Raw genomic sequence first — 23,112 nt, 5'->3', positions numbered from 1 at the left:
CATTTTTTTTTATCCTTAGCACTACATTCACACCAATTACTCTACAAGGTCTCAACAACTCTGAAAATGGAACAAATATATTGAAATGCTCATTGTTAGATAACACAGATCATGTATTTATTCATTCAACAAATACTGAAATCCACAAAGGAACACGGGATCTATGCTAACTCTAAAAATTCAAATATGCATAAAACATAATCCATACTGCCTGTGGGTTTATGGTGAAGAGGACAGAGATAAGCATTTGAAAATGAAAAGCTACCATTTAGAAAATGTTTCTTCTGCATGATGTGTCAAACACTGTGCCAGGTAATTTACATACACTACCTACTTTAAACTTAACAACCCAACAAGGTAACTTTGTAGTTAAGAAAATGAAATTCGGGGGTGTCATACTATAGAACCTAAAGTCCAAGAGGACTCAGACACAATGTTAAATCCAAAGGAGATCACCCCCAAAAGTTTTACTAGGAGAAGCATTTACTTACTTATGTGAGGGACTAATGGCAGCCAGTGGATACATCAGTTATCCCCATCCACCTGACCAGAGCGCACAGCGTTAAATAGTACAGCTGGTGGCTGCGCTGTGGTGTAGTAGGTAAAGCCACAGCCTGCAGTGCCAGCATCCCATATGGGCGTCGGTTCAAGTCCCAGCTGCTCCACTTCTCATCCAGCTCTCTGCTATGGCCTGGGAAAGCAGAAGATAGCTCAAGTCCTTGGGCCCCTGCACCCACATGGGAGACCCGGAAGAGGCTCCTAGCTTTGGATCAGCACAGCTCCAGCTGTTGTGGCCAATTGGAGAGTGAACCAATGGATGGAAGACCTCTCTCTCTCTCTCTGCCTCTCCTTCTGTGTAACTCTTTCAAATAAATAAATAAATCCTTTTAAAAATAGTACAGCCATAAACAAACCTAATTGGTTCATGGTCAAAACAACTGGGCATGTTCCCTGGTGCGCTCTAAGTCACAGCTATAATAGGCGTACAAAGGCCCTCGCTTGGGCATGTTCCCTGGTGCGCTCTAAGTCACAGCTATAATAGGCATACAAAGGCCCTCGCTAGGGGCCAGCTCTGCAGCACAGTACGCTAAGCCTCTACCTGTGGCTCTATATGGGGGCCTATTCCTGTCCTGGCTGCTCCTCTTCTGGCCCACCTCTCTGCTCAAGGCCTAGAAAAGCAGTGGAAGAGGGCCCAAGGGCTTGGACCCCTGCACCTGCGTGGAAGCTCCTAGCTTCAGATTGGTGTAGCTCTGGCCATTGTGGCCATTTGGGAAGTGAACCAACAGATGGAAAACCATTTTCTCTGTCTCTCCCTCTCAGATAATTAAGTCTAAAAAAAAAAGAAAAAAGGAAAATACTCACCACCAGATTCCAATTAAGATGTTTACCCTGGGGTGGGGGAGACCTAGCCCAGAGTCCATCGCCAGGGCTTGGGAAATCAGAGGGATGAGAAGGCAGCTAGTAAAGACAGCATTAACAAGCCAGCTGCCACCACAGCAACTGGCGCCCCCTTGCATGAGGGGTACATCCTGGGGTTGTCTGAGCAAAGTGAAGGGCTGAGGCATTTACACACTGCCCACTGTCAGCCACTGGTGGAAGGCTGTTCTCTGGTATGGTTACCTCCTTAGCTCTTTGGCTGTGCCATTTTTGAGAAAGCATTTAAGCAGAGTCAGGTTTTGGCAGCGACAGGCACAACAGGTGTGGGTGGGTGCCGAGAGCGTCTGCTCTACCTACTGTGCTGGAAAATGCCCTTTTCTTATTTCAGTTGGTCTGAGAAACACCCACGGATTTTTGTAACCCTATGCAAAACGTCCTTGATGTGTTTTCTACTGCTGCACGACATAACAAATTCTCATGCACGTATCTCACAAATGTGGAAGCCAGTTAGAAGACTGGGTGGTCTTAGCTGAGTTCTCTGCTCAGGGTACTGAAAGGCTGAAACCCAGATGTCTGGATGTTTTTGCTGGAAGCTCTGGGAAAGAATCTGCTGAAATCCATTTGCACTGTTGACCAGAATTCAGTTCCTTGTGTTAGAGGATGAAATTCCTTTTCTTGCTCTCTAACCAGAGAGCTGCCCTTCATCCCTCCAAGCTGCCCGCACTCCTTCTCATTGCATATATCTATGCCTGGAATATCTCTGGCTTCCTCTCCTGCCTCTACCCTGAGCGTTCTCTGCTCTTCAGAACTAATATGATTAGATCTGGCCTGTCTGGGTAATCTCTCTCTCAGGAGCAGCTCTGCCATATAACATTACCTAATCATGAGAGCGCTACCTCATTGTATGTACATGTTATAGGGATTAGAATAGAGAATTTTGGTCAGAGACTGTTTTTAGAATGCTGTCTACCACACTGATACATGTTCTTTTCCTGCAAAACCTCTTTCCACCTTCCTCTGCTCAGCTGGCCACCACAATTCAAATATAGTCAACACTCCTGCCTTGAAGTTCTCATTGTACACTGTTCTTTTATCAGAGCATATAGAACTCACTATTGCACTAATTATTATTCAGAAAGGTAGGATTTGGAATTTGCAGTGAAGGTTCAAGTATGATCTTGAGACATAAGGTTTAGGGCTAATTGCTACCCCACCCCTTCCCCCTGAGAAAGAACATTCTATGCCCTGAGGATGGACTCTGAGATAGGCCTCCCCCACCCCAGGTAAACATCTTAAGTGGAATCTGGTGGTGATGGTTTTTTTCTTTTAGATTTATTTATCTGAGAGGCAGAGTTTCAGAGAGAGGGAGAGAAAGAAAAAAAGGTCTTCCCTACTGTACCTCCCAAATAAACCACTTGCTTTTAAAACCTTCTCTTGGAATCTACTACTGAAACAACCCAAACTCAAATAGCGGATAATGGGAACACAGGCAGAGCAGTTGGAGTTGAGAAAGCTTAAGTTTATGTGCTGGGGAAGGGATTGGATCAGAGACGTGGATGTGTGTGTATGTGTGTGTGTCTGTCTGTCTGTCTTAAGGGCTTAGAGATCATTGTGGGAGCCAGTCATGGTGGCAGAGGATGTCTGCCAACTTCTTCCTTGTGAGTAGAACCCTGGGTTTTATGTCTGGGGGTCCCTTGAAGACAGATATGACATCTGAAACAAAAGCAACAGCTCTCAATGGGTCTTCGGAGAAGGTCCTCTTTGCCTCTCGGCCCCTCCTATTTACCATTGACTGGAAAGCCAACGTGATAGCTAAAGCTCCAGCAGCTAGGAGGGGAACACCAAAAGGATTGCAGAGAATTTGGCCAGCGCACTCTGGAGCCACTAAATGACGCCAGTAACTAACTGCTTACTTCAGGCTTCTTATCACAGAGAACAACCAACCACTTTCAAGCTGCACAAGTCTGGTCTCTATTAGTGGCAGCTAAACACAGTTCATCACTGGAAAAGGATCTAGAATCTTGGTGATTTGCTCATTTTTGACACCACAAGGAAGCGGGGCAGCGGGGTATCCCAACTTACCATACAACTAGAGAAGTACGCCACAAAATCTCAGGGCACTGGTTAGAAACAGCAGCAAACCTACCAGTAAACCTCAGAAACATCAGTAAAGCCTTCCAGATTTTAATTATGAAACTTCCATGCCAACTTTATATTGCCTTTTCACATTTACTTACGGGAACCTTTTGTGTTTTCAAAGTCACTTCTAGGAGAGTTAATGAGGCACTAAGGGACCGTATTTGGTGGCCTCTGCATTGCTTGATAATGCCAACACCACAAATGTCATTTCAACACCACTGAAAAACCTTTACCTAACCAAGTTCTAAAATTCCCCTAATTATACCAAAGAGAAATCTCACGACAAAAATCAAAGCTGGGAGTAGGCATTTAGCCTGGTGGCGAAGACGCCTTTGTCACACATTAGAGAACCTGAATTCAGTTCTGCTTCCTGTCTCCCAAAATGCAGACCCAAGGAGGCAGCAATGAAGACTTGAGTAGTTTTGTCCCCGCACCCATGTGGAGACCTGGATTGAGTTCCAGGCTCTCACTTCAGCCTGCCTACCCCAGTCAATGTAGGCGTTTGGGAAATAAACTAGCATACAGAAGCTCAATCGCTTTCTCTCTCTCTCAAATCAATTTAAAAGCTACTTGAAAAGCAAAGCTATACAATTTTTAATAACGCACTCATAATGTAAACAGTTCACTGTTTTCTAATACACAGGGGCAATCATATTTTCTACCACAGTATCAGCACAAAAAAAGCATTGCAATAAGACCCGAAGTTACATAAAATTACACATGATAGATTATAGATAGCATTTTGCATTAATGATGTACCACAGAACAAATTCTATCATTTCTGTAACATTTGCTCAAATAATTGCTTTCATTGGATTATTGTCATCAAATGGCTCCAAAACATAGGTCGATGCTTTCCTTGGTGTATTAGAGTTTGTGTTTCTGTTCCTTTAGCGGGATCTGATATTAAAAGGAAAAAGGAAAAATGAGCAGAGGAGCCTTTTGCCTCCCAGGACAGGTACTGGAAGCTCCTAATATTAAAAGAGATTTCTCCAATCTATTGCCAGTAGGCCAAGAAGCACACCTGTATAAATATACTATCTGTTGATCTGAGAGCATTTCTCATGGGGACAGGATCATTTGTATAAATGACACTTGGAGTGGCGTAAACTTACTTCCTCTCTGCCTCCCGTGTTTATTCAATGTAGAAATCCCAACAACCTTTATTCTTTTCATCCTAGCAACATTAATATTGATATAAAAAGACATGAGGATATTTCTTCTAAATGCTTCAGTCCTAAAAAATCGTCCCATGGTTGTACAAAGTCCCCTCATCTTGTTACGGCTGTCACTTTAGGTGGCATCAAATAAGGACTGCCCAGTACAATGCAACCTGGAAGCTCTTAGGATGCTTTTCCTGTCCCAAACTAAAGAAAATTCACTGTTACGGAAAGTCATAGGATTCTCTAAGGCACAAAGAAATGGGAATCAGAGACAGAGGGAAAAGAGAAAGCCTTCAAAAGAGATACATATGGTAGCAAAAATCGGGTCTAAAGAATGAAGTTTGTCCTGAAAATTTTGCTTTTTCATTTGTTCTAAGATCTCAGCAATTTGAGGAAGCCATTGTCAGTACAATAAGCGTTTATGGGGAGGATAGGAATCACCATATTTAACTGTTGGGGATGGGGGGATGTGAGGCAAAAAAAAATACCACTACCACAAGTAAGAAGAAATACACTACTTGTCGGATTTCGTCTTCCCTGACCACACTCTATTTCGGCACCGATGCCCTTCAGGCGCCATAAGAACTGATGTCCAGACCTGAAAGTCTGGGGTGCCCACCAAGCTCAGCATCCCTCCCCCCAGCTCCCACTCCTGTTTTCTCTGAATTCGCCTTCCACGTCTGCCCTGCGATGGAGACGCCTGCTCTGAATTCCAGCACAGTCGACCAAGACCCACCAACAATGCATCTAGCCTCCACTCTGAGTTTTCCACTCCTGGCAAGAACCTTAGAAATGTGGTCCTGGCCAGAGACAGCAACACCACCCAGGAACTCTTAGAATTACAAATTCTCACTAAACCCCCTCAGCCCTCCCAGAGATCCACGGACTCAGAAGCCCTGAGAGTGAAGGCCTACGGGCTGGTTTTCACAAGCCTTCCAGGTGATTCTGATGTGGGCTCCTAGGCGAAAACCACTCATCTAAATCACTTGAGTGCTTCGCAGAGCTGGTCTATCAAATGGGAAACTCTCTGTGAAATAAAACAGAGCTACAAGCAAGAGCAGCTGCCACTTCTTGAGAGGCTGCCACAGACCAGGTAACTGTTAAGCTCTTCGCACATTTTAGACTCATGCAGCCCCTGCAAGAACTGTGTGAGGCAGGTACTGTCCTCATTCTCATTTCCTCTTTGAACACTGAAGAGCTGATGTTGTTCAAAGAGATGCAGACGCAAAGTAGAGCAGCAGGATTCAAGTGCAAACACCTGCTCCGGAGCCCGTGTGCGCCTCCACTCTGCTTTATTGTGACCAGGAGTGTGGCATTTGGGCAAGAGTGGGGACACAGGAATAGAAGCAGAGGATCTGAAACAGTCTACTCCGCCAATGTTCTATTTCAGAGTATGTTCCAGAAAGGCTCGTCCTAAAATACTATACTCAAAGGGAGGCCAGGCTACGAGTCCACCAAAGCTGCAAGAAACCAGACTGAGCTGAGTTCTAAGCAGACAGCGTTTGAAGATGGACGATTCTTGAACAGGAAGGACTCTCCTGCTCCCTCCCCATCTCCTGCAGGCTGGATACAACCCAAGCCCTTGCTATCAAAGCCCTGGCAGATGACTGCTCAGGGAGGCGCTTCCTTTACGCTTTCCCACCGTCTCCTTTACTTGTCACAACCAAATGAAGCTTCCCTGAGAGCAAGTCCAGCTTGAGGCTGACTATTCTGCACCACCCCCAGCACACTGACCCCTGGGATGCGCTAGCACCACCCCAGATTTTCGGAAAGGTTTGCACACAAGGCACTAGGTACTCCAACAGTAATGGACACTCACGTAGGCTAATGCAACCCTCAAGACGTATGTTTGAGGAAGGTAATAAGGACTCAATTCCCCCAATATTTAAACAAGGTAAATCTCACAAACTTTGTTGATTCAGAATAATTTGGTTATATTATATCTAATGACTGTGAAATAACATTTTATTGATGAGTTTCAGACTTCTACTTACAAATGAGGAAAAGTGACCTAAAAATCAATTACATTTCAAAATTACATTTTGAAAACACAGGACCTAAAAAAATAAATAAATGAACCTTGCATTATCTACTATTCACCCTGAATCAAACATACTTATTCAAGAAAAGTCATAGTTGAAATGATTTCTGGGGAAAAGATTCAGAGAAACCACCTGAAGACTCAGCTTCCTGGGTGTTAAAGACCTGCTGGAGGTGGGCTGGGCTTGGGAGCTGTTGGCATAAAAGCTGACAGCTGATCCAGCCACAGCTCTCCAGGACTTCGATGTAAATTGAGTCCCTGATGACATCTGCACTGATAGGAAACATGCCCCTCACTTCTGCATGGGACGAAGTTCGGGGCTCCAGGAACACAACGCAGCAGTATGGCACCAATGGGGCCCCAACCCCCAACACACACACACACACACATGTGCCAACCTGACACAGTTCTATCTCCAGCTCCAAACCAATCAGGAGCAAGGAGCATCCAGACCCTAACCACAAAAGACCCCCTGCTGTCCTGTTATGTACTTCCCTGACCTGCACACCTGCCCAGAATAGCCCAATGTGTCCCATCTATGATCTTCTAGAGTAGCTGTAATAAGCAACATACCTTGTTGAGTGTCTTCTGTCCGAAAGAAGGAACCGCACCTGTGAGGAATACTGAGCTGGCGGCAAGCTGAAGTGTCATGTGCTAGGGGTATGAGCCAGAATCCCAGGCCAGGTGCAAAGTGCCATGCACCCAAGGGCAGCTGCCATTCCTCATCATCCAATAAAAGCTGCTGCCCAGCTCTTCCCATCTAGGCAGTTGGCAGGGCTGTCTACCTTGTATTCAAGAAAAATCCCCACCAGCGCCGGCACACCAGATTCTAGTCCCCGTCGGAGCACCGGATTCTGTCCCGGTTGCCCCTCTTCCAGGCCAGCTCTCTGCTATGGCCCGAGAGTGCACTGGAGGATGGCCCAAGTCCCTGGACCCTGCACCCACATGGAAGACCAGGAGAAGCACCTGGCTCCTGGCTTCGGATCAGCGCGGTGCGCTGGCCGCGGCGGCCATTGGAGGTTGAACCAATGGTAAAGGAAGACCTTTCTCTCTCTCTCTCTCTCTCTCTCTCACTGTCCACTCTGCCTGTCAAAAAAGAAAAATCCCCAATAAGTCTTGCTGAGCTGCACACTGGCCTCTTGTCCATTTCTACTTGCACGTGACCCAAAGAACTTGGGGTCAGTAACACCGGGAGGCAGCAGGTAATGATTCAAGTACAGTACTTGGGAACCTGGGAAACTGCTACATACAGGGAAGACCGAGGAAGATTTCCAGGCTCCTAGCTTTGGCCTGACCCGGCTCCAGCTGTTACAAGAATTTAGGGAGTGAACTAGCAGAAAGAATAAATCTCTCCCTCCCCCTCTCCTTCTCCCTCTTTCTGCCTTTTCCCTCTCTCTTCTCCCTCTCCCTTTCTGCTTTTCAAATTAACTAATTAATTAATGTAAGAAAAGAAAGGAAGGGGTGGCAGGAGCTTGTCTGAGCTCACTGAGCCACCCCAGAAACTCCCAGGGAAGGGCGTATGTGGGGAAGGAGGTAGAAAAGGAGTAGGGTCAAAGAGCCTGACATTAGCAAGAGAAGATATTACAACTCAGGAAAATTCAAGTCCTGTATTTACACTCAATGACTGTACTACTTCCGTATGTCATAACCTTTTTGGAGGAATTTGGGTTTAAATCATTTTGTTAGTTATCTTAATGATGACTTGAACTTTCAGATTAGTGATTAATGTGCTGAGTTTTCATCATGACATGTAAAGATGGCATTACCCTTTGTCTACTTGTTTTGACTTGGTTTTATTTCTGCATTATCAAATGATCTATTTTTTAAATGTTTTAAGCTATTGTTCCTGGAAAAGGAAAATTGAGATTTTTACAATGACCCATTTATCTTTCTCCATCTTGTTGAATTATTCACGTTTCAATCCCTTACTCATGAATAGATTATGAATCAATTAAAACAAAGATGTTAATTGGTAATATACTTGACACATAGTAGACTTGTCAAGGAAGTTCTTAAAGCTTTATAAAAAGCAGTTTCATTTATTTCATAACACAAAAAATAATTTTTACAAATGGAAAAATTAAAATGGTACAAAATATGTTGTATTGTACTTGCTATTTTGTGGCAAAGGGCTATGGAAATTAATTAGAGTGTGAAATTTTTCTTTTCACCTTCTATGACCAAGCAAGAAAGTTTGAACTTTATAGTGTTTCAAGTTAATTTAACTTTCAAGTTAATTTCAAAAATTATATTTTCCATGTCATTTCCAATTACATAGAAATAATTCCAAAGAATATTGCCTAAACAGGACAGTTTGAATCACACAGACGCTTCTCTTCTTCAAGACAAGTTAGATTCTGAAATGCTGCTTTAATTAACTCTGAAAGTTTATAACTTCAAACAAAGGAGAACTTAAGTTTGCATGTCCCAGAAGTATTTCCTAAAAATTAGAGTACAAATTCGTCCTTTGAAACACTAAAGTCAGCCCTAGCCTTCTCTTCCTTGGCGATATGTTACTTTTTGTATTTTTCTCCATAATTGTCCAGTTTCATCTACATTGGAAAGTCTGTTGGGACGGTTCTGAAAGGAATCCCTTAGCCCTTTGGATCTAATTAAGTCCTATTAGTTTAAGGTGGTGGAGAACCAAATGAACGGAATTTTAATCTAATGAGACTATTTTGGTACAAAAACTAATTTTTCAGCAGCAGCTCTTTCCTGTACATTATGTCATGCCTCACATGCCGGAAGCATCCAGCTATGCGTCCTTGCTCTGTCCTTGGCTACAGCAGAGTCAGGCTGCTGGGTGGAAGAGAACCACCCAGTACTGATGGCTGGAAACAAATCCCTCCCTGGCAGGTGGGCCTTACTTAGCATGTGGTGAAGGCAGTGGAGCCGACCTCATCATTACACGGATGCCTCTGAATTTCTTCCGCTTGGGGACTGCCCTGCCCCTTGTGAGTTGGGTAGGAATGTCATCAGAATCACCCCCACCATCAGCACAGAAGTAGACATGTGGCTCAAGCTGCCTAATCTAAATGCTCTCTCCCCTGGTGTGCAAGATTGGCTAAGGTCAAGTGTAGCTACAGATGCTGGAGGGAAAGAATGGACCTCTCCCACTCCGAGGCTGGAAGCCGTGGGTGGAAAAGATGGAACGTAGAGCTGGAGTCTGAACTCAGGGTGATGGGAACCAGACCCCGTTATTTGCAAGACTGGCTTCCCTCAGCTGTGACTGCTCTTTTACCTGCCTTTGAACTTTTTTGGTGAACAAAACTACATTTCCTTTTTACATTAGTTTGAGCTTCAGTTACTAGTTTCAACCACCTACAACCAAATTTCAACAAATGCATACAAAAGGGACAAATTTCACTTTCTTCACAAGTCTGACTGGCATTGACTTTAACTGGAAGAGAAAGGCTAATGGGAGTGCCCATGGTGGAATAAGCAAAGTACAGAGAGATTAGAAGTTGGGTGATTTGTGCAAGAGAGACTCAGAAAGGTGAGAGATGAACAGCCATCCCCTGGATCTATCTTAATTTGTGCAGAAACTGCCTACATGCCAGGATTTCTAGAGTGTTAAGAAGGGACGTTACCCTCTCCTCTACACGCCCTACCACCACACAGAGGATCCTGCGTTCATCATCTGTGATGTTCCAAATCCCCTTTAATGTCAAGGCTTTCATTTCAAAATTGCAAAGATGTTAATATCTCTGGCAATCTCAGATAAGAGGTGGGGAAGAAGCACAAAATCAAAAGGAAGGGAGCATTAGTGGTCAGGGTCCCTGAACAATGCAGAATCTTTTACTGGATCACTTTTCATCTCTCACATTGTATCAACCTGTTCTCCAAGCAACTGCTTCCTCTCTTCTAGATTATTGGCATAGTGTCAGTTTTAATTGTAACAAGACTCTCAGACCTGAGGCAGACTCATGGTAAAAGACAAAGAGCTTTACTTTGGCTCACAGTTATGAAGGTCCACAATCCACGATGGGCCAAGTGCAGCTGGTTTGGCATCTCAGGATGGCCTCCTTGCTGGCAAAGTCCTGAAGTGGAACGGGCCTTGTGTGTGTCAATGTCCCCTGATAAACCTGCCAGAATTGCATCGTGGGGGCTGCACATTAACAGCTGAATTCAATCTAATCACTTCCCAAAGGCCCTACCGTAAGCACCATAATCAGATTGTGTCCTCCCTTTTAGTACCATTAGCCTAAGACTTTCATGACTAACTTGCACAAGTTGGGGTCCAAATCATATGTAAATCATTGCCTGGCATACATAGTCTTCCTCTTTCTACCCTTGCTGAGATGTGAGTTGAACCAAATCACCACTCTCCCCAAAGTCTTCAAAAGCTGCCTATCTCAGGTAGTGTGGGGAAGCCCAGACCATCAGGTGGTCAAGGACTTTACTCCTATTACTGTTGCCCTCACTCCACACACCCCACATCCAGTATCCTGCTTCCCTCTCAGAGTGTCTGTGCTTGCTGTTCCCTCTTTTTTTTTTTTTTTTTTTTTTTGATAGAGTTATAGACAGTGAGAGAGAGGCAGGTCTTCCTTCCATTGGTTCACTCCCCGAATGGCTGCCATGACCGGTGCTGTGCTGATCCGAAGCCAGGAGCCAGGTGCTTCCTCCTGGTCTCCCATGCGGGTACAGGGGCCCAAGCACTTGGGCCATCTTCTACTGCTTTCCCAGGCCACAGCAGAGAGCTGGAGTGGAAGAGGAGCAACCGGGACTAGCACCCGGCACTCACATAGGATGCCTGCACTGCAGGCAGAGGATTAACCAAGTGAGCCACAGCGCCAGCCCCCCTGCTGTTCCCTCTACATACTCCCTTCCTCCAGATTCCTACATGGCTCACACACTCACCCACTGCAAGTCTTTTCTCAGAAGTTGTCTTCTGTATGAGACATTCCCTAAGCATCTGATTTAAAATTGCAAACCCCTTTTCCCTTTCCTTCACCAGGTTTATTTTGATCCCTAACACAACACTTATTTACTCTCAGACACACTCATACACTGAAATGCAAGCTCCATGAGGACTGAAATTTCTTTCCATTCTATCTCTTTGGTATCCCTGGGATCTGGAACATTGTTGAGACATAGTAAGCACTCAATAAATATCCGCTGAACAAAAATCTTCATCCCAAGAACAGTAATCAGCTACTGAAAGCTATAAACATGAAGAGTCAGAATCAGAAATGCTTTAGGCTCTCTCTAACTGCCCATGAAAACAATGTGTGTTGTGAGGTTGGGGGCTGCCATGGGTAGGAACAGATGCCTGAAGGAAAACAAGCTTATGTTCATTTGCGAGAAGACTTAGAAGTCTTGGTACTGAGAATGGACATAGTGAGAGACTGACCAGTTGTAGCAATGGCTCAGTGTGGTAGTCAGCTTCCCAGATGCCCCCACCCCTCCTCACCCCGTGATGCACCCACCCAGTATTCACCTTGTGCAGTCCTCCTCCCAGGCTCAATGGCAGCTATCCCTGAAGGACTAAATGGATACCATAGGGTGATACTGTATGACTCCCCAGACGAGATTATAAAAGACCTTGCAATGTCTACCTTGGTGCTCTGGAACACTCTCTCTTAGAACTCTTGAGCAGCTGTAGAAGAAGTCCTGCTACTCCAAGACCACGAATCCAGAGAGATCACATGGAGCAGCCACATGGAGCAGCCAGAGATCCCACAAAGAGGAAGACACCTTATCAGTCTCTGACTGTTCCCATCTCCAGCCATTGCGTCACCCAAGCCACAGCCCCAAATCAGAGCCCTGAGAACAGAGATGAGTCTTCCCCCCTGGACCACATCCAAATTCCTGGACCTCAAAACCAAACCAAAAGCAACCACAGACAGCTGGATACTCAGCTACAAGGACTCTGTGTGGAAGGATTTCACCAAGCAGGCACAGGTCCAGAGCTCACTGGCTTCAAGGACAGAGTATCTCAAGGTACCTACGTGTAAGAGCCTGGTTACATGGAGCAAAACAGATCCCTTTAACCAAAGCAAAATGCAACGGCTTCCCAGTAGCTCTTAATCAGAAATTTACCTGCCTGATTTTTCTCCAGTTGGATCTTTATTGCACCTACGCCCTTCAAGAAGATGACAATTTGCTTGATTGACTGAGGGAGCTGTGGATTACAATGACAGGCTCCTCTTTTAACCTCCAAGCAAAACTTCCTGTGACAATATAAACTGGAATCAACATGGTCTTCTCTCAAGGCCAATGAGTTAATTGTTTGCTTTGGAGTTCATCAAAGAATAAATTGGAACTGTTAAATTCACAGATACGTAATGCCTGAACTCTAGGCACTTTTCTAAACAAATAAAAGAGATCAGGAGCTTAAATTATTTTTTTTTATTTTTAGAGATAACATATTTTTGATATATACTATAATCAAAGGGTAGGCTCTACTAAGGAAAGAGTTCAATAAAAATTAATGTAAATAGTAATCAATGTAGGTCCCCTTTTAAATCATGAACAGGAGTAAGCAATAGAGAGCAAACGTAGATGGTTAAAAATCTAGTGAAGTTTCATTGAAACGTGAAGACAGAAGGTGGTCAGGAGATTGCTATAAGGGTTCTCACACATATCCAAGCACAGTTATTCTGGGGGCACGCATACAGAAGCATCTGGACAGCTTCCATATGTGGGGCAGGCAGTGTGGTGCAAAGATTAAAGCAGCAGCTGAGGATGCCCACATCCCACATCCCACGTCCCACATCACAGTGCCTGGGACGAAGTCCTGCTTCTGCTCCTGGTTCCAGCCTCCTGCTAAGGTGCACCCTGGAGGCACCAGGTGGTAGCTCAAGTGCTTGGGACCCTGCCACCCACCCAGGAGGCCCAGAAGGAGTTCGTGACTCAGCCTTGATTGTTACAGGCATTTGGGAAAAGAAACAGTAACTGGAAGATCTCTCTCTCTCTCTCTCTCTATCTCCCCCACTCTGTATTTCAAATAAATAATAAACTTTTACAAGGAGAGAAAGGAAGCCTACATATCTGCTGTAAATCCATCTTTTGATAAACTTCTGTGACATTGTTGCCCTGCTCATGCCCTTAGCCCTATAAAATAAAATATGCAAAATTCTCAAAAGCTTAAACTTTTGGGAATACATTGATAAACATTTGAGCTACATATAACTCTCCTAAGGGACACTGATACAAATATACATAGAGTTCACATTCTATTTTGCAAACTAGGGACACTCCAAAGAAAACCTCAACCTTTTTTTTTTTTTTTTTTTTTTTGACAGGCAGAGTGGATAGTGAGAGAGACAGAGAGAAAAGTCTTCCTTTTTGCCATTGGTTCACCCTCCAATGGCCACTGCAGATAGCGAATCTTGTTGATCCGAAGCCAGGAGCCAGGTGCTTCTCCTGGTCGCCCTTGCAGGTGCAGGGCCCAAGCACTTGGGCCATCCTCCACTGCCTTCCCGGGTCATAGCAGAGAGCTGACCTGGAAGAGGGTCAACTGGGATAGAATCCGGTGCCCCAACCGGGACTAGAACCCGGTGTGTCGGCGCTGCAAGGCGGAGGATTAGCCTGTTAAGCCACGGCGCTGGCCGAAAACCTCAGCCTTTTTACTGCACACAGGTGCTTGGGTTTTTGGTGAAAGTCTATGGCAGACATGGGGTCAACATCCAAAAGGTTCCCCCATCATCTACAAAACATTTTTTCTTAATGAGACACACCTAGCCCTCCACAGTCTTACCCTTGCTTACACCTCCATCAGTTCTGGTTCTGCCTCTCCCACCATCACCATCACCTCCTCTTTCCCTCCAGAGTCCACACATACCCTACTCCCCAGTGGACTGAATGAGTTCCCAAAAGGTACAACTGTGCTCAGTAGCCCCAGTGCTGTTCATATCCCCCTGTCTCAAGCATGTGCATCCCCTCTTGAAAGACTCAACTTGAACATCACTCTTCTGAGAAACCCTTCCTCACTCCTTTCCTCCAGACAGACTGGCCATTCTCTTCCTACAGCCTCCAGGAACCTCTCCATCTCCTCTCCCTACCCCTACCTGAGTTGTTTGGAAGAGCAAATAGCCTTGTGGATTATTTCTCTCAGTGTCCCTTAAACACGGGCTTGTCTCACACATGGAAAAGCTGGGAGGCAAAGTGAGCCTCCCCAAAGTAACAGAAAAGATTTGTGAGCTTTAAGCTTTCAGCGGCAGTGCTGTTGACCCTGTCTTCATGCAGGATAAATGATTCTCATTTCCTGTCACCCCTGACACTTTTTGAATGAAGCCAATCTAAAGAGGTGCCATGGGTTACCTTCAAATGGTAACATGACATTTCTTAGACAAAATTTTGATTGACAACCATATAAAACTGTCATAAAATTTGAGGTTCACAGAAAAACTCAGCCCATTTTACAAAAACTCTGACAAATTTGCAAAAGAGACAATCTATCAAAGAGCCACTAAGAACTGTCAATGATTCTATTCAACCTACGCCGTGTAACCCAGGATTTTGCTCCCACATCCTCTGAATATGCACACATGCATGGAATTTCATTGAGAAAGTATCCTTCAATTATTAAGAATCTTTAATCTTGAAAGAGATTAGAAACCAAAAATGCCAATCTGCTGAGTAAGTATAAAGAGAATGTCAGAGGCACATTTAGTAGAGAGAGCTAGACAATAAAGTAGTTCACCTCCATCTCTGGGAGCAAAACTGAGGCTAAAAATAGGCAGCACAAGAGGGCTTTATAATACTTGCATGAATTGGCCCTTAGTTTTCATCCACTTTAGGCAGTGACTATTATCCCAGCTCAAAGGAGATTCTAAATATTTGAACATCTATTGAAGATTTGCTCCTGGGTGGAAAATGCCTTGAAATGTTTCATTCCATAGAAATTTCCAAAGTAATACTGTGGTCATCCAATTGCCTGTCAACTCATCCTTGAAATGCTGAATATGGCAGCCACCATATAGGAATGAATTATAGTCCATATTATTAAGTATTCCATTCCTTCAATAAAGTGCCTTTTTAGTTTTGATGGAAACATAACCTTGAGGAAACGAATGAGGCAGAAAATAGGTAAAGTTTTAAATTTTAACTGGAGAAGACTTTTGTCATTTCAGGGAGGCTCATTCCAGAGAGACCACATACTTATAAAATAGAAGGGCTTGAGCATAAACAGCATATGAGAATTACCAAATAGATCTTCAGGAAACAGACCTATTTCTACCTGAGACTTTGGACAGTGAGACAGGTACTGTCTTCCCCACTCGTTCTATAGAGTGTGCTACCATGCTCTTCTGAGGAGACAGAACATACAGCTGTGTGATGTGGGAGAAAGTAATCTTTACTTTAAAAAAAAAAAAAGCTGTTTGTTGCAGAGCTTCTCAGAAGAAAGAATGATAGGTTTCCACTAGTTTATCAACCAACGTGAAGAATTTGCAACATTTTGTCATTTTTCTTTCATCTCTCACCTTTCCAAATTTTTCTGTCCAGAATAAATATCAAACATCATATCCTTCTCAATGTTTTAGAAGTTTTCTCTAACAGATAATCACATTTTCAAATCATCATCACACTATTTTCATAACCAACACAATTTATAATTATTTCTTTATATCACCTATCCCCCAATCCCTACTCAATTTTCTCATAAAAATCATCCAGCATGGCATGTTGTGAATCAAAATTTACACATTGTATTTTGCATGTTTTGTGAGTCCTTTTTAAACCACCACTCCATTTTTAATGTAATTTATTTTCTAAAGATACTAGATTATTTCTTTTACTCTATTTATTTGAAAGGCAGAGTTACACAAAGAGAGACAGAGAGAGGGATATCTTCCACCTGCTGGTTCACTCCCCAATGGCCACAATGGCCAGGACTGAGCCAGACCACAGCAAGGAACCAGGATCTTGTTCCGGGTCTCCCATGTGGATACAGGAGCCCAAGCCCTTGGGCCACCTTCCACTGCTTTCCCCAGGTGCATTAGCAGTGAGCTAGATTGTAAGTGGAGCATCCAGGACTTGAACTGGCACCCATATGGGATGCCAGTGTTGCAGGTACTATATTTCAGATTCTACCCCCATGGTGTTATTTAAGGATGATGCTCTTCCCCCGTAGTTCCTGTAAACTGGTAATGTGATTAGAGAATTTACTGGATTCGGATTCAAATCTTTTAGCAAGACTATGTCAAACATGTACTATGAGTCACATCAAGAGGCACATAACCTTTGCATGAGTTTTAGTGGTGTTAAGATAGATCAGTACTTCAAGTGATGTCATCCTAACCATCCATAATAAAGTATCCCATTAACATTTCATGTAATGATTTTAACATCTAGATTGCCTAGATCTATTATTTCTCTAGGGATTGGAAAAAGAATTTACCAAATCTCATTACTTCCACTTTTACTTTCTGTTATCCTTTTGCTGGATAAAAGAAAAAAACTTTCACTTGTCATTTCTGAGAAACAGAAATTAGCCCCTCAGTGCTGGAGCTGGCTGACTCTGAGGCCTCTGTGCTCTCTTCTTGGACGTGAGCAACCTCATAGAACATCAAGTCATCATGAGACGCTGAAGAATTGAGAAAAATAAGTCCCCTTCATAGTGTTATTTAACCACAAGCAGAAACAAGATCACTGGGAATGCCACAAAAATATCAAACAACCTCCTCTCCTAAGTAATGTGAGTGACTGCTGCCTCTGTAATAAAATCAGATGTAACCTTGATCTAAAGATTTACTAAATACCCACTCGTATACATAAGCATGATTGGTACAAGGACATTTCAGTCAAAGATGGACCACAGGTACAATGGTGGTGCCATAGATTATAATGGAACTGAAAGATTTCTGTCATCTAGTGACCTCATAGCTGTAATAAAATTATAACTGTCATAACAGTACAATGCATCCATTGCTCATGTATTGGTGGTGATGGTAGAGTAAATGGACCTACTACACTGCCAATTGTAGAAAAGTATAGCACAATTCTATAGAGCACATAACACTTGATAATGATAATGAATAGTACTGGTTTATGTATTTACTATACTGTTCTTTTAGCATTATAGATGACTCCTTCTACTTATAAAAATAAGTTTACTGTAAAACACATTACCAAAAAAAGCATAAGAATGAAACTGGCATCTTATGATTTGATTATTGTTTTTAGCCCTTGTCCATATTCCTATGAGATAGTGGCCTGTTTTTTACTTGAACATTTTGGTTAATGGTGCACTAAGCTTGTTATTATAAAGTAAATTAAAAGTATGTTACTGCAACAATTAAAGAAAAAAAAAGAAGGAACAAATCAGGAGAGACTGAGTGGGAGAGGAAGGGAAGGAAATATGGTTATCTTTTTAGAATTGTACCTATGAAATTCATGAAATCTGTTCTCTTTAATAAAAATTTTAAAAATAACACTATGCCATATTATAGTGGCAACAGTCTTGTGTATCTCCTGTTTAACCGGCGCCTTAATATCATTTTCTTGTGTACTTGATTTACTTTCATGTGGCTTTACTCAGCATGGACTTAGAACCAGAGGCTATATACCATGTATGTGTACCATATAGCATAGGTATGTAGAACCCTACACCATCTAAGTGTGTACAAGCATACTCTCATGTTTGCACAGTGATGAAGTTGCCTTGTGACATCTCTCAGAACTTAACCCACTTGTTAAGCAATGCCTGCCGGTATCAGCTTTAAGCAGATTCGTTTAGGTCAGCTTGACCTTCAGCAACACTAATACCAACATTTTCTTCCAGGCAAAGGTAGCTGGGTTGTCAGCTGGGCCTTGCAGCCACAGTGGCTCCAACTTCAAAATAAAGCAATTTTGAAAGATATTACCAGATGACTAAGTCATTTGAAAACATCTAGAAAATTACCAGAGATATGAAAATGATAGCAACAACAAAATACGACTGAACTGAGAGGGAGCTCTAGTCAGCTCAAGTAAATGCAATAGAATCTTTGCTTGTGCACGAAAAAGCTGATATTGACGTACAAGAAGACAAGAAGAAACTCTTTTTCATGTATTCTCAGATTGAGGACTTTGTGGTGCTAGTCTTTCCTTGGTTGCAAAACAGGTGAAGAGTGAGGTGGTGTGCACAGCAGCTGGAAAAGAAGTCATGCTCATTGGAACTGATGACAAGATCAGGACATACTTCATAGGACTCATCTGACAAGAGTCTGGTGACGTTCAAACAAGTGGGCGGAGGGTCCCCTTCTTTTGAAGATGTGTCAGTCACTACCCTTTAATAATTAAATCCTGGATATGAGTTTGATGAAGTTTTATCATCTGTAACCAGTTCAGGTCTGTTATCTCCTTTAAGATAGGAAAAAAAAAAAAAAACTTTTCCCTTAATGAAATTATAAGTGCCTAAAACATGTCTATGATGACATTGATGCTGATGTGCTACAAAATTGTACAGAGTGCAATCTAGCCAACATCATCTGCTGCTGTCTTAAAGAGTCCACCACCAGTGAACATGCTAGGATGGCAGCTATGGACAACATTAGCAAGAATGCCTGAGAGGACAAACGGACTTTGATATTCAACCACACCCACCAGCAGGATCTCTGGCGCTGCAGCTCTGAGTTAATGAAGATCAAGCTCCACCCTCAGACAAGAGGTAAAGAAGGAAAATCCAGCCAGCTCATCTAGTTTTTGGTTTACTATTACCTTGGTTAAAAGAAACTTGGTCCATTACTTGAATTATTTAAAATCCAAGATATTTGTAAAATTATCTTATGATAAAAAACTTATAATGAGACAAAAACTAAAATATCCAGTTACAGAATTATCCTCCATTCCTGACAGCATCTAGCCCAGAGCAAAGCCCTCTTGCTTGAATCTTCTCCAAGGTCATCTAGCCAGAGCCTAAATCCTCTTGGTCCTACCGTTCTCCGTGGTATACATTTTTCCTTCAATGTAACAAGTAATACACCTGACTTGCTGAGCTCCAGGTGTGTGTCTAATGGTTCATGACTTGAGATGTAGGATTGTGAGAAAACTCATTTGCACCTTTATGGTTATCATGAAATGCAGTCTACATAGGAGTGATGGGACACATTAATGGTTCTTTCCCCTTAATTATGGCTGATCTGAAGATGAGTTTGTGCTCTGGTGTTCTACAAAGAATGCCAACAAGTTGTGCTTTTCCTGTTTCAAAATTTATTTATTTGGAGGGCAGAGTGACAGAAAGAAAAGGGGAGACACAAAGGAGATCTTCCATCCACTGGTTCACTCCCTAAATGGCTACAACAGCCAGATTTGGGTCAGGCCAAAGCCAGAGCGAATAACCCAATCCACGGGAGGCAGGGACTCAACTACTTGAGTCTTTGCCTGCTGTTTCCAAGGGACATTAGCAGAGAGCTTGATCAGAAGCAGAGTGGCTGGGACTCAAACTAGCACCCCAAAATGGGAAGAGGGTTCCAAAGTAACCAGCAGCTTAACACACTGTGCCACAACTCTCAACTTTACCTTGTCTTTTTTGATTTATAATTATGACTTCCTATATTTTTGTTATGTAATCTATAACAGCAATTTTATGAGTTTCAAAAATGCCTATCTTTTGGCTGGTGCTATGGCTCTCTTGGCTAATCCTCTACCTGCAGCATCAGCACCCTAGGTTCTAGTGCCAGGTGCTAGTCCCGGTTGTTCCTCTTCCAGTCCAGCTCTCTGCTGTGGCCTGGGAGAGCAGCAGAATATGGCCCAAGTCCTTGGGCCCCTGCACCCACATGGGAGACCAGGAAGAAGCACCTGACTCCTGGCTTCGGATTGGCACAACTCTGACCATTGCAGCTGTCTGGGGAGTGAACCAACGGAAGGGAGATCTTTCTCTCTGTCTCTCACGGTCTATAACTCTCTCTCTGCCTCTCTCTCTCACTGTCTAACTCTGCCTGGCAAAAAAAAAAAAAGCCTATCTTTTGCTAGTAAGAGCCTCTTAAAGTTCACTCCTGTGTCCTATCAGTATGACTCAAGAAGTCTTGGATAGTTTATGTTTTTGGCAACAAATAGATGTCCCAGGCTTATTTTCCTAAGATAAGTATACTATCTTAGTTCGGATTTTCCAAGTATGTATGCTTAAAGGGACATTTCAGGAGCTTCATAGATAAATGGAATTAAAACACACATTTTCACTTGGGTGAGGGCAGGTGGAGCCCCGAGCTGGTGCAGCTGTTACGTATGCCCAAAATGGCGCCTGCTCTTTGTCTTGCTCACCTTTGTAAGGTGAGTGGAGAGAGAGAATCGTGTCCATACCGGTCCCTTTTATTTATTTATTTTTTCTCTCTCTAGGCTGGTGTACTTTCCCCCACGGGGTTCCAAGCCTCATTCCCTCTAGGCTCTTCCTGCCACTTTTCTACCAGTGTCTCGGGCTACTTGCGGTTTCACCTCACCTCTCTTTCCAGTGCTGGCACGGAGGAGACTTTTGGCAGCTGGGCTCCTGAGCTGTGGGTGCCCATGCCCTCCACATAGGTCCACCGTGTCCCTCTAATTCAAGAAGAGTTTCCTCTGCCATTTTTTCCCTAACTCTTCCCTGATATTACACTATCTCCACTTTTATTAAACTATCTTTTCCTGGAATATCAGTGAGCTCTCTCCCTATTGCGCCATCTTGAACCTCTCTGTTCACACATTAATGGAGTCTAAGAAGACAAGGATCTACAGTTGGCAAATCTGGGGACCCTGGAGAGCCAGGAAAAATGCACAGTCCACGTCCAAGTCCACATCTAAAGGCAGGACAAGACTGAAGCCCTAGTCCTTAGACAAACTTTCTTACCCAGCATTTTATTCTGCTCAGGCCTTCAACAGAGTGAATGAGGCCCTACCACATTGGGGAGGCCAATTTACTCAATTTACCAATTCAAATGTTAATCTCATCCAGGAACACCTTCCCAGACACAGAATATTTAACCAAATATTTGGGCACCCATAACCTCATCGATTTGACACAAAATTAATCATCACAAGTCAACAATTTCTTCACAATATTCACTTTGAGCAAAAAAATGAGAGTAGTGACATCTCCTCTAAAACAGAGCTCTGTATTCCTATACTGCAACACAGTCAAGAATTCCACAGGAACACTTCAGGTAGTTTCAGTTACCAAACAGTTACAAGAATATAGAGACAAGGCAGAGTGTTAGAAAAGAATTATGGGAAATTATTAAAGAAATAGAAAGCGGGCCTAAAGATGAAATATTAAAGAGCTTGGTTTGAAAGGAAAAAGCCAAAGAATAATTTGATTATTGCTCTTAAATAAGAAATGGTTCCCTAAACGGAGCTGTTAGGCAGTGAGACTCATGTTACAAAATACTCTGCTAGACAACTTAAAGCAAAGAATGTTTGGCTATACCTAGGGCACCACCCAGCCTGAGTTTTCACAAGGGACCCATTCAAGTCTGGAATTGAGACCTATATTATTTAGGAATTTACCTAACTGCTGAAACCATATGTTCTCTCAGGGTGCTTTTGAGAATGCAATTGTCTGTAGCTATATTCAAATTGATTCTCTCTACTTGAAACTGGAAAGTAGATACCTCTCTTTAATCCATCCCCAGAGGCTTCACTGCAAGATCTTTGTCTGGCTCTAGACAGAGAGGAGGACAGCACTGGGTGTGCCCATGTACACCTGCATGGGAAGGCAGGTGTAGAGGCCAATCCGGAGGCAGAAATGAACAATGAACTCTATAAGCTTACAGGCTCAACAGGAACCCCCTGTATTCTTCCTCCAGAAAGCTCGGGCCCTCCCTCAGACAATTTCCGCAGCCCACTTATGTCCCCTTGGATGAGAAGAGAGGAAAGTGAAGCAGGCCTAGTTACTGTGGGTATTGTCAAACACTCCACAAACTACAGAATAAACAAGGCCCCTGATTCACCTAAAGTCAAATGAGGCGGACTTGACTAGATGTAAGCATGAAGACAGTGATTCTCAAACGAAGTAACTCTGGGGTTTTTAGTCCTCCCAGAAGAGAAAGCTATTAACAGAACCCGGAGAATTATTCCTCTCTGCTAACTTAGTAGATGGGACTTGGGAGCTCAATAACTGGAGGAAAAAGCACTGACAAAAATACTCAAGAAAGGTTGAGTAAAGGACAGAAGTGTAACTGCTTCCACAAGCTAGGGAGCACACAAAGAACACACAATGCAGCAGAGAGAAGAACTCCAACAGCCTTCATAAAGCTACGCACATTTTTTTTCTCATCCTTTCCTAAGCCCAGAAGCTACTTTCTATTTTTATAACTTCTTTGATGGACAAGAAAGAACAATAAAGTAAAAACACACTGCTTCTTTAATAGTTGCACTGCACTTCACAAAGCCTAGATTAGAAGGAAAAACACGTAGTCAATTTATCTCCTACAATTATCTGTTGCTTCCATTCTGTATGTATAGGTGATCAATATGCATGGCCAAATGCATTCTTTC

The 23,112-nt window shown here is 43.2% G+C and overlaps 1 pseudogene; it reads left to right on the top strand.

Annotated features, from left to right (window-relative positions):
* Nucleotides 1-7,005: 7,005 nt before the first annotated feature.
* LOC133774289 (ATP synthase subunit gamma, mitochondrial-like) lies at nucleotides 7,006-19,215 on the top strand (annotated as a pseudogene).
* Nucleotides 19,216-23,112: the final 3,897 nt, after the last annotated feature.

Source organism: Lepus europaeus, chromosome 15 (genome assembly GCF_033115175.1).
Source record: "Lepus europaeus isolate LE1 chromosome 15, mLepTim1.pri, whole genome shotgun sequence".
Lineage (NCBI taxonomy): Eukaryota > Metazoa > Chordata > Mammalia > Lagomorpha > Leporidae > Lepus > Lepus europaeus.
The sequence above is the reverse complement of the archived record's forward strand: the minus strand, read 5'-3'. Positions and strand labels throughout refer to the sequence as shown.